This window comes from Pteropus alecto, unplaced genomic scaffold (genome assembly GCF_000325575.1).
Source record: "Pteropus alecto unplaced genomic scaffold, ASM32557v1 scaffold25, whole genome shotgun sequence".
Classification (NCBI taxonomy): Eukaryota; Metazoa; Chordata; class Mammalia; order Chiroptera; family Pteropodidae; genus Pteropus; species Pteropus alecto.
This window is the reverse complement of record NW_006441955.1, coordinates 15,873,038-15,887,615: the sequence shown is the minus strand read 5'-3', so window position 1 is coordinate 15,887,615 and position 14,578 is coordinate 15,873,038. Positions and strand designations below refer to the sequence as shown.

General features: G+C 39.0%; 1 long non-coding RNA gene across 1 annotated transcript in view; it reads left to right on the top strand.

Moving 5' to 3' along the window:
* LOC112485772 overlaps window positions 1-14,578 on the top strand; it is a 41,849-nt gene that overhangs the window by 12,959 nt on the left and 14,312 nt on the right. The gene's annotated exons all lie outside the window — the stretch shown is intronic.

Here is a 14,578-nt window from a genome sequence, read left to right as displayed (position 1 = left end):
AAATGGTGAGGGAAGCCTGCCTTTTCCAGCACAGAAATAGGCATCTTGACAAAAGCAGGACCCCCAGATGTCGCTTCACCTCCCAAAAAGCGAAAGTCTGCTCAACCCTCCAGAGTGGGGGTTGGGCCCCTCCAAGAACAGTGAGCAAATGGAGCCACAGCTGCAGCTGATATTTGTACACCGTGTCCCTGGGGACCCAACGTTCAAAGTCATATGAATCTTCTGTCCGATTCAGAAGCAAAGGTGTGAGCCAAGAAGCTAAATTTGTCCTTCACAAAGACGTGCGCGACAGGGAAATCACCCTGGCTAGAGTTGTAGGAGACCAAGTATGAGAATGGTTTTAGGGTTTGAGCAAATGAGGGGAGGAGACGGAGGCCCTGCCTTCAGGACTGGGTGCAGGATACCTGCTAGAGATTCATGAGGCTTCAAAAAAAGTTAAAGACATGTCTCAAAGTCAGAACACCAATTCTTTTTTGGGCAAGTTCTTCAATTTCTTTGACTGTATATTTCCCTGTCTGTCAAACAGGAAATGATGGTAAGAGTCCTGGCTTCACAGATTGCTGTGAGGCCTAAGTAAGGTCACAGATCTAGAGCATTTAGCTCAGGCCACGGCCCGCAGCATGCAGTCCCTAAGTCAAGGGTCCCCAACATCTGGGCCGCAGACTGGTACCGGTCTGTGGCCTGCTAGAAACTGGGCTGCACAGCAGGAGGTGAGTGGCGGGCAAGCCAGTGAAGCTTCATCTGTATTTGCAGCCGCTCCCTAGAGCTAACATCACCTCCTCAGCTCCACCTCAGATCATCAGGCATTAGATTCTCACAGGGACACCAGTCCCTGGTGCCAAAAAGGTTGGGGATCGCTGCCCTAAGTGTTGCTATCTTTATCTTCATTCTCCAAGGTGGCTGGAGCTGAGAGGTGCAAGCTAGAGGAATCTAGGCTCTAGGTACTTTTAAGTCAAGTATCTACCAAGGGTCAATTTAGGAGATCCTGTAACACAGTGACTTGTGTCTGGAATTGCTATTGCATACTGACCGGGTCATCCTCCAGCATTTAAAATCTGATTACCATCATTAATAGAAAACGATTATTTTTTCTTCCAATATTCCAAACTAGCTTCTACTGGTCTCTCTTGGTTCCTGTGGGCATCTAGTTTAAACCGGCAAAAGGAAGCAATGGAGTTGTTTTTCTCTAATATTGATGCTATTTTATAGCAGACTTTGATTTGTTGAGTACCAACTATGTGCCATCTCATTTAACCCCATGCTTACTAGTGAGTGAGGCAGTTCTAGCACATGGAATGAAAGTCTCATGGAAAAGGGATGCCGGAAGAGAAGAATAACGGGGTAGAAGCAATGTGGTAGCAAATAAAACGTGTTCATGAGTATGTGCTGGAACCCACTTGAGGACTCCCGATTATTAGAGTGCATTCTCTGGAACCTAGAATTTCTTCATTAGCAAGCGGAGGCGAAAGCTAGCCACAGTATATGTTAGAGAGTCCTCCTGAACTATCTCTTTGTCAAAGATTTTGTGTTTTGCTATAAAACACCTTTAATATCCTTCTCCGCATCTCTGGGCTAGGATTTTATTATGCCAAGAAACACAAACTTCAACTCCTACCACTTAAAACTCTCCTTGACATAGGAGCTCACCTCTTTAATTAAATGTTTTAGTCCAGGTATGGGGCTGTGAGGGGCAGGAAAACTGCGCCTTAGAGCAGTCTCAGGATTACCGAGAGAATTTCAGTGTTGATTGTGAGAATCCAGAATGACCTCTTTGTGAGCATTTCTCAGAAGCTTCCTTGGGGGTGGGGCTTCCTAAGCAGAGCCAGAACTCCCTATTAACTCATTCCATTTCTGTGGGATAATCCAGGATAGTACCAGATTTCTCTTGCTCTGGAGGGGGCCTTAACCACAGTACTTGCCTACCTGTCTGCCTGCCTGTGTTTCCTTTTTCCCTCTCTGCCTTTTTTTTTTTTTTTTCCCTTCCATAATTTTGTTTTTTTTGAACAAACTTGCTTCTGAGTCCTGGCTTTACCACTCTCTATGTGTAAACTTCGGCAAGTTAACCTCTCAGAGCCTCGGTTTCTCTTGCTAAAATGTACAAAGTGATTTCTAGCCCTAATCAAGTTTAACAGTAATACCCAGACTAGTAAATAAGAGCTGGAGCGTTGAATTTAGTCCACACTGGGTTTAAATCTCATTTGCCACATACTTTATGACCTGGGGCTAGGAAGGCACTCTGAGGCTTTTTCTAACATGGAGGTAATATCAGCCTCCTAAGGTAAGAGGATTGGATATAACTGTATGGAACACTTATTTTTGTGCCTGATTCTGCTTTAAGCTCTATGTGTTGACTCATTTAATTTGCATAGTATCTTTGTGAGAAGACATTTTATTTTGTTAATGTCTGCTCATTTTTCTGGCTTGTTGAGGGTTTTTGTTTGCTTATTTTAAACTTAATTCTACTACTTCCTATTTTTGACTTATCTACAATTATAACGCAGGTGGCTTCTCTGTCTTTATTCGATAAGTTCTTTAAAAATATATTGTAAAGGCTATGGTTAAGAATACAACACTAAGAAAATAGAGCTAAACTTTTGTACATTAGAACAATAGTGAGTTTCTGAAATATACAAATGGCTGACATTCATACCAGACAAATAAAATCTGAATCTCTGAGGGTGGGACCAGATATTGATGGGTTTTAAAAGTTCCCTTGCTTATTCTCGCAGTTGGCCAGGACAGACTGGGAACCACAGCCCTATGTCATGAATCTAGGGATACTTTTCTAGACTAATAAGCCATGAATAGATGTGGGTAAGGTGGTTATCAACTATGACTCTGTCTTATCATTGCACCCATATTTCTGCAATTAACCTAGTTGTAAAATTTTCCTCTATAATCAGAACACATTATTTTGTTCCTGATCAAGCATATTCCTGATCAAGCTACTCCAGTAATCCTATCAGACAAAGGCTGGCTCCTCGTGACAACTACTTTCACGCCTAAATATTTAGAAATATGCTCTAAAGTTTTGCTCAAATTAATGGCACAGGTTTATTATTTCTAAAATTCAGCTTTTTGAAAATGAGAAAATTTGCTCCTTTCTTCATACTTGTCAAAGATGTAAAAAAATGCTCCCTCATCATGCCTGCTTGCAAACTTTCTCAACTCTGTGGATTATACTTGATATGTATTTGGAGGCTCAAGGTTAATTAAGGAACCTTCATGCTTTTCTCCTATTCCTCATGTATTTCAAGTTAAATTCATGTCTTATTTATTCATTCAATAAATGCTTATCAAACATCAATTCTGTGCCTGGCACTGTACCAGAAAAATCGTACCATATACTAAAAACCTAGAGGTAGCTGGCACTGACAGCTCGTTAAGAGTTCTCTCTAAAGAAATCTTATTCACAAATCCTCTGTTAATCGTAGCATTTCAACCTTTTTACCCTCTCAGTGTGTTTGAATCATCCAATGGGTTCCTGATTGCATCCTTTTTGTAGGCATCCTGGATGGACAGCCTCAAAATTCACTTTAACATCTAATATCTAGTCCATCTTAGTGCCTCAGTTTATATTCTCTTAAGTATATGAGGTGAATGAGCTAATAGCCCATTTATCAAACCTGGTAAATGAATGCAGGACACAAACCTGCCCACTTGGTTGTTTACATAAAAGTTTATTGCGCAGCATTCATACCTGAAGCTAACTTGTATTCTCCAAAACACTGCTCCGTGCCTTGGAAGCCTGATCCAACATAGCCTACGTGCTCGCTGTCAGTTCCCTGAGCTAAGAGTTTATATAGTACACAGAAAACAGGTCAAAATCTGTTGTGAAAAGGTGAAATAACTGTCCTTTCTATTTTTTTCTTCCTGCTAACTCAAGGTAATTCCAACTTTCATTATTCTATAATTACACTCCTGAATTACCTTTCCATACTAAAGAAGTTTATTATTATGAGGTCCAGAATGTGCTTGACTGTTTAACATTCTAATTCCTATAATCCTCACAAACCCCTTGAAGATGGGTCCTGTTATGTCTATGTTACAGCTTGAGAAGCTGAGATTCTGGGTTGTCATAAGTAAACTATGTAAGTTCTGACCAGCAAGTGGTAGAGTTGTGATTCTCAAACCTGGGTCAGTCTGATGCCTGAGCCCCCGAGCTTTATGCAGCCTCAGTTAGAGCAGCCAGCTCCAGCCCGTTCTAGGCCCACATCATTAATGGATAACAATACTTGTTCCCGCTGGATTCAGATACACCCACAGAGTCCTCAGCACATTAATTACCCTTCAGAGTTGGCAGGCAAGTTGAAGATTGTCATCCCTTCACAATATGATGGGTACTGCTATATAACTATATGCTAAACAGATTACTCAAATTTTTATACCATCTATGAAAAACCTCAATTCTTTTTAACCAAATCCCTTTCCATTCTCTTAAAGCAAAGATTAATTCTATGTGCTCAAAAATGTTCTGCATACTCTGACCCTTTCTTATCTTTCTAAGCTCATCTCGAATCTCTTTTGCTTTCTTTTTATGTCCTCTAGACACAATGAGAACCTTTCAGTTCCTCAAATAGTCTATGTTTCCTTCTCCCTCAGGGCCTTTGCACATGCTGCTCTTTCTCTCTATAATATTTTTTCTCTCCTTCCTTATCTGCTTAACTTTCTTCCTTAAGACCTCGGCATGCTGTCTCTTGAGCCCCAGTTAGCTCAAATCAGACCCATCTATTCCTTTTAACACTATAGAACTTTCTTTCATGGAACTTATCATGGTTTGTGAATATGCATTCATTGCGTTACTATTTAATCAATTTGATCACGTCTTCATTTACTTTTACAGCTTCATTGTTCGGCACATAGTAGGCAGACAATCAACAAACAAATAAATACAGACCAATGTCTTCAAATTTCAAATTATAGGAAACTCCCGAATTGCCAACTTCCTTTGCGCTTTGAGCATTTAAAGTATTAACCATAAAAAATGTGCAGAGGACCTGTCAGGAAATAATGGATTTATGAAATGAGACAACACCTGCCAGATGGCAACTCCCCTTTCCCTGGCAGGCTCCTAGACACGTGCATGTGCACACATGCTCTCTTGCTGGGCTGCTCTGTTTCCACCCAGAGGCAGTGGACAGAGTAATAAAGGAGAAAGTGGAAGTGCTGGGGTCAAGCTGGGATTTGAGTCCCAGCTCTAATACTCCGTAGCTGTGCAACATTTGTCCTGTGGTTTAACTTCTTTATTCCTCAATTTCCTCATTTGTAAAATCCCTCACTGATAGGATTGCTGGAGATATAATAGGAGAATGAATCTGAAGCACACACCCAGCAGAGAGATTGGCTTGTACAAGAATTCTTCTTTCCCTCAGGAGATACTATACCTAGTAAAACAACAGTGCATTTCTTCAATCCAGTTATATGACAGTATGTCATGATATATGGTTCTAGACATTCCCCTCTCCCCCACATTAACTTATTTTAAACTCATAAGAGCCCTATGAAGCAAGTACTGCTGTTACCAGTCTCATTTTACGTATGAAGAATTTGAGGTTCAGAGAGATTAAGTAACTTTCCCAGAGTCACACAGTTACTCATTATTGGGCCAGAATTTAAACCCAAACCATCAGTTTATGCTCTTTAGACAACTACATGGCTGGAGAATGAGCAAGGAATCATAGGCAGTGAAAAGATCATTAGATTTGAAAAAAGAAACATCTCGCAGTTTTACTATTTGCTGAATGATCTTGGCAATTCGGTTCTCAGATGGAGACAATACCCTCTGCCTCCAGGGCGAGAGCCAAGTGAGATGACGACTATAAAATCCCTATACGCAATGGACGTCGGACAAAAGTTGGCTTTTTCCTCTCATGACAATCAGGGGCAATTTCTCTGTCTTTTGTAAAAGGGTAACCTTGGAGTTTTCTCGCCAATAACCTGGACAGAGTAAATACAACCTTGGCCCTCGATCAGCTCTGGAGTTTCTTGGACAAAAATTGTTGACATTGAGCCCACACAAAGCTGGAAACTCCCAGAGGGATAACTGCACAGGCTCTGACCCAACAAAGATTTCCCCTGAATTCTACAGAGTTTCGACACATCTAGGGCTCTTAGCTCAGCCCAAAGTTCCGGAAACACAGCCCAACACGGGGGGAGGAGAGAGCTCTGTTCCTTTGAATAGGAGGGAGTCTTATTGATTGAGTTTAGCAAGCAGGGCTAAGGCCACGCTGCCCCTGCCCTGCAGAACCATCACGAATGTCTCTCTAGGAAATCCTCCACACAGCATCATCCAGAGTGGTGGTTTTCAAGAGGAAAAAAAAAATTTCTGACATTGGCCCTTTGTCAGAGTCTCCTTGGTCTGAAAAGGAGAAGGGCCTGCCCAGGGTGGTCTCAAGATACATGCTGAGCACTCTGGGCCCTAAAGAAGGGATTTGAGTCTCACGGTGACTTAGTCTCATCCACGAAGGAGAGAAAACATATTGTGTCCCCCTACATTAACCCATTTTAAAGTCGTAAGGGCTCTTTGGAGCAAGAACTGCTGTTACCAGTCTCATTTTACGTATGAGGAAACTGAGGTTCAGAGAGATTATGTAACTTTCCCATAGTCACACAGCTATTCATTATTGGGCCAGAATTTAAACCCAAACTATCGGTTTATGCTCTTTAGACAACTACAAGGCTGAAGAATTTGTAAGGAAAGAGCAAAATAAGAAATTAGGATTGGAACAAAAATCTAAGAGAATGCCAAGCCCAACTCTTTCTGTCATATGGAGCAGCCTCTTTCCAGTATGTCTGAGCCTCAGCTTCCTACTTCGTATAGTGAAAGGGCTAAGCCATATTAGAGAGTATTTTAGGATGTGTAGTGTGACAAAGCCCTCCCCAGCCCCCTAGCCCACCACCCACTCCACCACAGGTGGTCCTGGCTCTCATCCCTCTGGGTTCTTTGTACCTTGACAGGCTTCCTCCAGCCCCAGAAACCCCTTGTGGGATGGAAGCACACACAGATTTTTCTGATCAGCGTTTTCCTTCAAATTCCTTTTTTGCTAGGCAGTGGACTCTGGGTGTGGTGTCTCTTCATCAAAAGGGTGCCTGTGACACACAGAGTCCTAAACTCAAGGATGATACATTTGGCTATGCTCTGGCCTGGGTAATTTTGACCAGTAAAACCAGGGCACATTCTGGGTCTGTATGACTGAGGAGAGAGGAGCCCTGTTCCCAAGGCAACAAGTGCCTAGGGGCAGGTGGCACTAAACTTGTGGGGATGTGGCCTGTGGAAGGCAGCACAGACTGGGGGTGACCTGATGGGTAGTAGAGGCAGAAATTTTAGAGATAAATAGAATTCTTTTCCAGCCTTGAGTTAGCTTAAAATCTTACAGGAATGACTTAGCTTCTCTAAGTTACAACTTCTTTGCGAGTGAGAGATCTTAGTGCCCTGGCCTTCTTGTGGGGCCCTGGGAAAGATTATGACAGTAATTAGAGAGAAGTATTAGGCAGAAACTCAGTAAGTAGCTGTTTATGTACCCCTTTCCTCTTCTCTTCTAATATAAATGCCAATAATGGATCTGGGCCCCAGGAAGATGAAAAGAGAAGGAAAAGTTAACAACAACAGTTGTGTTATTCATACTCTATGCCAAGAGTCCCTAACCTTTTTGGCACCAGGGCTGGTGCTCCTATGAGTATCTGTCACCTGATGATCTGAGGTGGAGCTGAGGCGGTAATGCTCACGCTGGGGAGTGGCTGCAAATACAGATGAAGCTTCACTCACTCCTCTGCTGCTCACCTCCTGCCTGCTCTGTGGTCCGGTTCCTAATGGGTCACTGACCAGTACCTGTCTGCAGCCTGGATGTTGGGGACCCCTGCCCTATGCAATATATCATTTTATCTTCTCTGTAATCTTATGAAGTAGGGACTATTATTATACTCATTTTACACATGAGAAAACTAAGGCTTGGAGAGGATAAGTAGCTTGCCCATCACCACAGGAAACAGTGGAGCTGGGAGGAAGTTTTCATCTCCTAAATTCATCCTCCACCCAAATATGTCTATCCTCCATAAACTGAGCTGACAGCTCTCAGCCAAGCAGCTGTGGACCAGGCCTCCTTTCAGCATATACAGGAGATTTTTCTTACAGCTGAAAACTTGCAAAATTCTGTCACTTTCTCTGTTTAGCCACAGCTTCAACCATTTCTTTTGAAACCATAGATCTCCCATCTATGTTTCTGTCTACTCCCACACAGGGGGAAAATATACAACTAGGGCAGGAGGTATGGCCCTGGCAATACAGATGCTCTTACTGAGGACATATGTCTTGGCTGGCCTTGGCCTAAGGCTGGAGTACCATCAGGGCCTGGGCCTTGCTTTGCACATTTTCTACTCTCATTGTCTGCTCCTGCTCTTGACTTCCCACAGTCCTCCTTCATACAGTCTTCAAGACCTTTCACAATCCAGCCACAATGGCTATCATCCTCTGACTATGCTGCTGAACTTTTCATCGTGCACGTCAAAGCTCTGGGCCTTCCCGCACACTGTTCTCTGTTTGACAAGCCTGCCCACTTCTGCCCTCTCCAATGATAAACCCCTTCACGTCCTTCAAGAGCAGGGTCACTATGTATAGTTGTAGTCTATGGAAATGACACCACCACCTCCACCCACAACACACCTTCTTGGATGAAAGGGAGCTGAGTATTAAGGGAGGAGTGAAGAACCATGGTATATTTGGATGTGGGTTGGGTAGAATTTTCTGATTCCCTTAGTTCTGTCACCTCTCAAACATGTATGGAACCTTCCAGATTCTGTGCAAAAGAATTCAGAATCTGCTCGAGAATCTGGGCAGGTGAGGGTTGCTCTCTTGGGCAGTAAGACTGAGGTCTTGGTTGTGTCCTCCTATTTGAGATGAGTGGAAAATTGCCATTGGCCTTCTATACCCCCAAGAGTGCCACAGGCTCGTGACTTCTCCTTTTGTATGACTATTTCAGGGATCCCTTGAAATAGTCTGAGGTTTAGAGAGAGACATCTACTGTCTTGCAAATAACACCTGGCTTCTCCAACCACCTAGCTAGTGCTTTTTCAAGTGCTGACAAACTTTGAGCTAGTGATCAAGACTTTTAAACATATTTTTATTATTTTCTTTTTTTGGATTATAAAATAATGCATTCTAATCAGAAAATCTGAATAACATGAAAAGTATAAAACAGAAGCCAATCAAATCTTACTCTTTAGAAAAACTTAATATTAATGTATTAGTGTTAATTATTTTTTTCTTATAGTATACATTTGTGTTTATGTGCTTATTTGTTTTATATATTTATTATACAGTTTTTAATAAACTTAAACCTAAATATACTAGACTATTCAGTTAAATATTATTTAAATATTATTCAAAAATCTTATTTTAATGACCATAAAATCTCATCTTTTGTTTTCATATTCTAGGACACTGAGAGTGTTTTACATTTTTTGTCAATATGAACAATATTATAATGGATATCTTATGTATGAATCTAACTTAAATTATTTTCTTAGGCAATTTCACTTAAAAATGAAATAACTAAATTAAAAGATTAGAATTATTTTTAGGCTTTTGCTATATAGTACTCAAATCTCCATCAGAAGAGTTGTATTGATCTATACTTCTGTCAGAAGTGAGTGTGTGAGAATGTTAGTGCTAACATTACTTGAGTCTCAGTATTGGGTTTGATCTTTTAAAATAATTTTGTCAATTTGAGAAATGGTATCTTATTGTTATTTTAATTTGCTTTTCTTTTGTTACTTTTAAGGTTAATATTTTCCTTGTAATAATTGGCCATTTTGATTTCTTTTTTAAATGAACTCTCTATGAATTTCACTCATTTTTCAAGTATTCATTTTTTCTTTTTCTTATTGATTTTTGAGAAAATTTTATTGATTTTGAGATTTAAAATCAACCCTTATTGATCTTTGGGAAGCCTATTCTATAAGGTATTATATCCTTTGCCTTTCATATATGTGGCCTATATTTTCTACATTTATTGTTTTCTTTACTTGTGTTTACGATGAGTTTTAATATACAAAGTTTAAATTTTATTTAAAAAAATTGATCGACCTTTTCCTTTATAGTCTCTTTCTTTGCTTTTATGCTTAGAAAATCTATCTCTACTTGAGATAAGATAGTCTCCTATAACTTATTATAATTCATTTCTACCTTTAACTCTGTAACTAATTTAAATCCAACCCATATATAATATAAAATGGGAATCTATTTATCTAATAATAAATAGCTCCAGGTTTGAACGACATTAATCATTTTTCTTTCAAAAACGACTTGATATGGAGTCTCTATAAGTACATATAAATGACTTATATATAGAAAGTTTAGTTTCCCTACTTTCTGTCACATAGGTGCATTTTCTTATTCTGTAACACCATCCTTTGTCTTAATTATTATAGTTTTATAATAATTTTAATTACCTGGAAGTTTATATTGTCCATAATATTTTCTTTTAAAGTTCTTCATCTATTCTTACTGCTTTTATCTTTCAGATGAATTTTAAAATCAGATCATTAAGTTTCTCCACAAAACTACTATTGATTGTTCTTTTGAAATTAAATTAAGGTGAATTTATATTATTATAATAGTGAGTCTTTCCACCCAAGGGTATAAGTTTCCTTTTATGTCCTTAAGTAAAGTCTCCAAGGTTTTTCTTACATTTATTGCCTATGTCCTCTTAAGTTTGTTCCTACATATTTCAATACTATTGTAAGTGTGATCATATATTTTATTATACTTTTTCAATGGTTATTTTTTACTGATTATTTAGTATTAGGTAATTAATAATATTAACTTAGCTTTAAGTGGTGGCAAACAAATCAAATGTAAGTAACATTTCTTCTTTCTTAGTGGTGCTAAGGGGCAGAGAATTTAGTTTTATTCCTGTTTTAAATTTTGCAAAAGAGTCCAGAGCATCAAGTATTTACTCCTACATATATTAAGTGCCTTCCATTTGTCCTGTGCTGTGATTGGCAGTGGGGCTCAGCCACTTCCACCTTACAGTCTCACCTTTCAGAGTTTGTCCTTAAGTTTGTCCTCTGCTCCCTTAAGCCACAGCGAGGGGTTGGATGTGTGTATTAATAACACTTTCTGGCAGCCCCATGATTCTTATTTGGAGGTTTCCCGGATTTGGCAGCATGAGCTTCCATTTTAATTAGCTTCTCAGGGGGTGTTTGCACAATTCATAAGACAAATAAACCTTCTCTGGAAGCAAGAAGCCCAGAGCATAGTGGCCTGGTCTCCTGAGGAGTAAAGCTCCCTGGAGCTATGTTTCTGGGAAGAGTGATCTAAATTGTGACAGGGGAAATGGTGGTTTGGCTCAGTTCATTTTCATCATGGATCAGAGGCTTGGATTGTTGCTGAAAATTAGTGTCATGCTGAGCCATACTACTCTTCAAACACTACTCTTTTCTTTATTTAAAATGTTTATATTTTATTAATTATTGACTTTTGTATTAATTTTGATTTTTGGAAATATTTTATTAAAATATTTTTATTATTTATTTATTATTATAAATTTATTATTTATTTATACTACTCAATTTTTTGGCATCCCCTTAAGTTTTGCAACTGAGTCCAATGCCTTACTTCTATATGGCAGTCCTGATCCTGTGGGAAATGCCTCTGTAATGGGTTTTATTGTGGCCCCCCAAAAGTTATGCCCACCTTCTAGGCCCTAGAATCTGTGAATTTGATCTTAGTTGGAAAAAGAGTCTTTGTAGATAGAATTGAGAATCTCCAAATGAGATCATCCTGGATTATCAGGATGAGCCCTAAATTCAATGACAGGTGTCCTTATAAGAGAAAAAAGAGATGACACAGACACACACAAGAGAAGGCCATGTAAAGACAGAGGCAGAAATTGGAGTTATTCTCCCACAAACCAAGGAACATCTGGAGTGACCCAAAGCTGGCATAGTTTCTGACAAGAAATAAAATTTCCATTATTTCTAACAATAAATCGGTTGACACATTTATCTTTGTTCTTCTGTACATAACATGAGTCCCTGCCTTACCTACCCTTGGCTACTTTTAAGACTTTTTTATCACTGGCTTTAAGTAATTTGATTATGATGTGTTGTGATATAATTTTCTTCAAGTCTCTTGTTTTTAGGCTTTATAAGCGTCTTAAATTTGTGGGCTTATAGTTTTCATCAAATTTGAAAATTTTCTAGCATTTATTTTTTTAAAGATTTGAATGAACTCTTCCCCCTTCCTCAGAGACTCCAACTACACATTACTAGCCTCCTCAAGTTGTCCCAAAGCACAATAATGATTGGTTTCTTTCTTTTTTTTTTGTTAATTCTCCTCTCATTGTGTTTTATTTTGAATACTTGCCATTACTATGTTTTTAAGTTCACTAACCTTTTCTTCTGTATTGTCTAATCTGTTATTAATCTTACTGTATTTTTATATCTTTCTTATCTCTACTTAACATTTTGAACATATGGAATACAACTTCAACTGTATTCCTATCTCCTAATTCTAACATTTCTGTCAGTTCAAAGCCAGTTTTGTTTGATTTTTCTCCTTGTTATGGGTTGTATTCTCTTCTTTCCATGCCTGGTAAATTTTCAATAGACCCCATACATTTTAAATTTTACCTTATTTGGTGCTGGATAATTTGTATTCCTATAAGTATTCCTGAGCTTCATTCTGTGATGCAGTTAAGTTACTTGGAAACAGTTCGATCATTTGGTTTTGCTTTTAAAATTTATTAGATGAAACTATAGCTGTGCTCAGTCTAGGTTAATTATTCCTTACCGGAGGCAGTCTTTTCTAAGTACTCTAACTAATGCCCCATGAATCATGAGATTTCCGTCTGGTTGGTAGTTATAGTTCTCTTTCCAGCTCTGTGTGAACACAGGTCACTGTTATCTCATTTCTTTTCCAGTAATTCTTACCCTTGCCTTGGGTAGTTTTCTCACAGGTATGTGTTGATTAGTACTTTGCCACATACTTGAGAGGGACTTTCTTTAGACATCCAGAGTTTTCTCTCTGTGCAGCTCCCTCCTTTCTGGTACTCCATCCTGAAAGGTCTAGCCACCCTGCTCTCCCCGACTCTCAACTTTCGTCTCTTCAACTCAGGGAGTCAGCTAGGCTCTGCTTGGGTTACTGCTTTCTACCATGGCTTGGAAATTCTCTCTCAAAAGACTGTTGGGCTCATAGCACTTGTTTCCTGATGAGTCAGAGACTCTAGTTCGTTGACTAATGTCTAGTATCTCAAAAATCATTGTATCATATCTTATCAGATTTTATTCTTTTGGTTTTTTCAGGTGGGTTGATAAACTCAGTTATTTCATATTAACTGGAAGTGGAAGCCTAAGATCGTCTTCTCAAATTTCATTTGGCCAGCCCCTGCTAAAGTCTGATTCAGAATTTGTATTTTTCAAAAGCAAGGGAGTCTGACGGATATTGCCAGATATAAACCAGGGGACTAGATCTTTACTATTCAAAGTGTTGTTCATGTATCAGCAGCATCAGCATCACCTGGGAGCTTGGTAAAAATGCAGACTCTCCGGCCTCATCCAAGATCTACTAATTCAGAAGCTGCATTTTAGTAATATATTTCCATTAATTATATGTACGTTCAAGTTTGAGAAGTGCCACACCGGTTAATTTCCAAGTTTTCTCTAATTCTTAAGTTCTTTGTGCCTGTGAAAGAGGTAAGAGAGCAAGGTACATTGTGGAAAAGTTGCAGGATGTTAAAGGCATGTTTCTAGTGTAGATTTGTCATATAAACTACAAAAGAGCCAACAAAGGGCAAAAAAGGACAGATACTCAACTTATTTATTTTTGCGATTATTTGATTAAGGTCTTTCTTATATGGTTTATGTATTTCTTTTGTTTTTCACCAATTTACCCTAATAGCTTAGACAGTGCTTGGCACATGTCAGGCACTCAGTAAATAGTTTTTAATTAATTGATTGACCAACAGATTGAACAGTTGGATGCACTTTCAAGGTGGGTATTTATATGCCTCTGAGAGGGCAAATTTAGACACAGAGACCTCAAAAGGGGTAGACTAATTTTACCTAGAGGAGATGGCTCACACAACCTAAGGAACATTAATATTCACGAGAATTTGGTAAAGAACGGTCTTAGAAAGTTCACTCGATAATTCAATAAACACTCTTTATAACAGAGGAAGTAACTAAGGGAACTGCAATTCCATGTAATTACAACCAAAGAAAAAGTGCTTGTTGTTGAGAAGGAAATAACAGGCAGTTTTAAAGAAAGTGACCATGCCAACCGAAAATTTACAATAGCAGAGAAAACAAGTCCTGGAAAAAGAGACTTGTAGAGTCATGCAGATCTCAGTTTCTGCTTTTTAGCCATTCAGTGGAATGACTTGAAGCACTCCCTTAGTCTTCACTGGACTTCCATCTTTAAAATGGAGTTGGTGATGGTTATGGTGGTGATTATGGTAGTGGTGATGCTGTTGGAGCTGGTGGCACGTAACTTGAATCTCAAGACATCTTTGTGATAATCAAATGCAGTGATGCCTATGAATGGATACTATAAAACCTATAAAGTATTATACAAATGGCC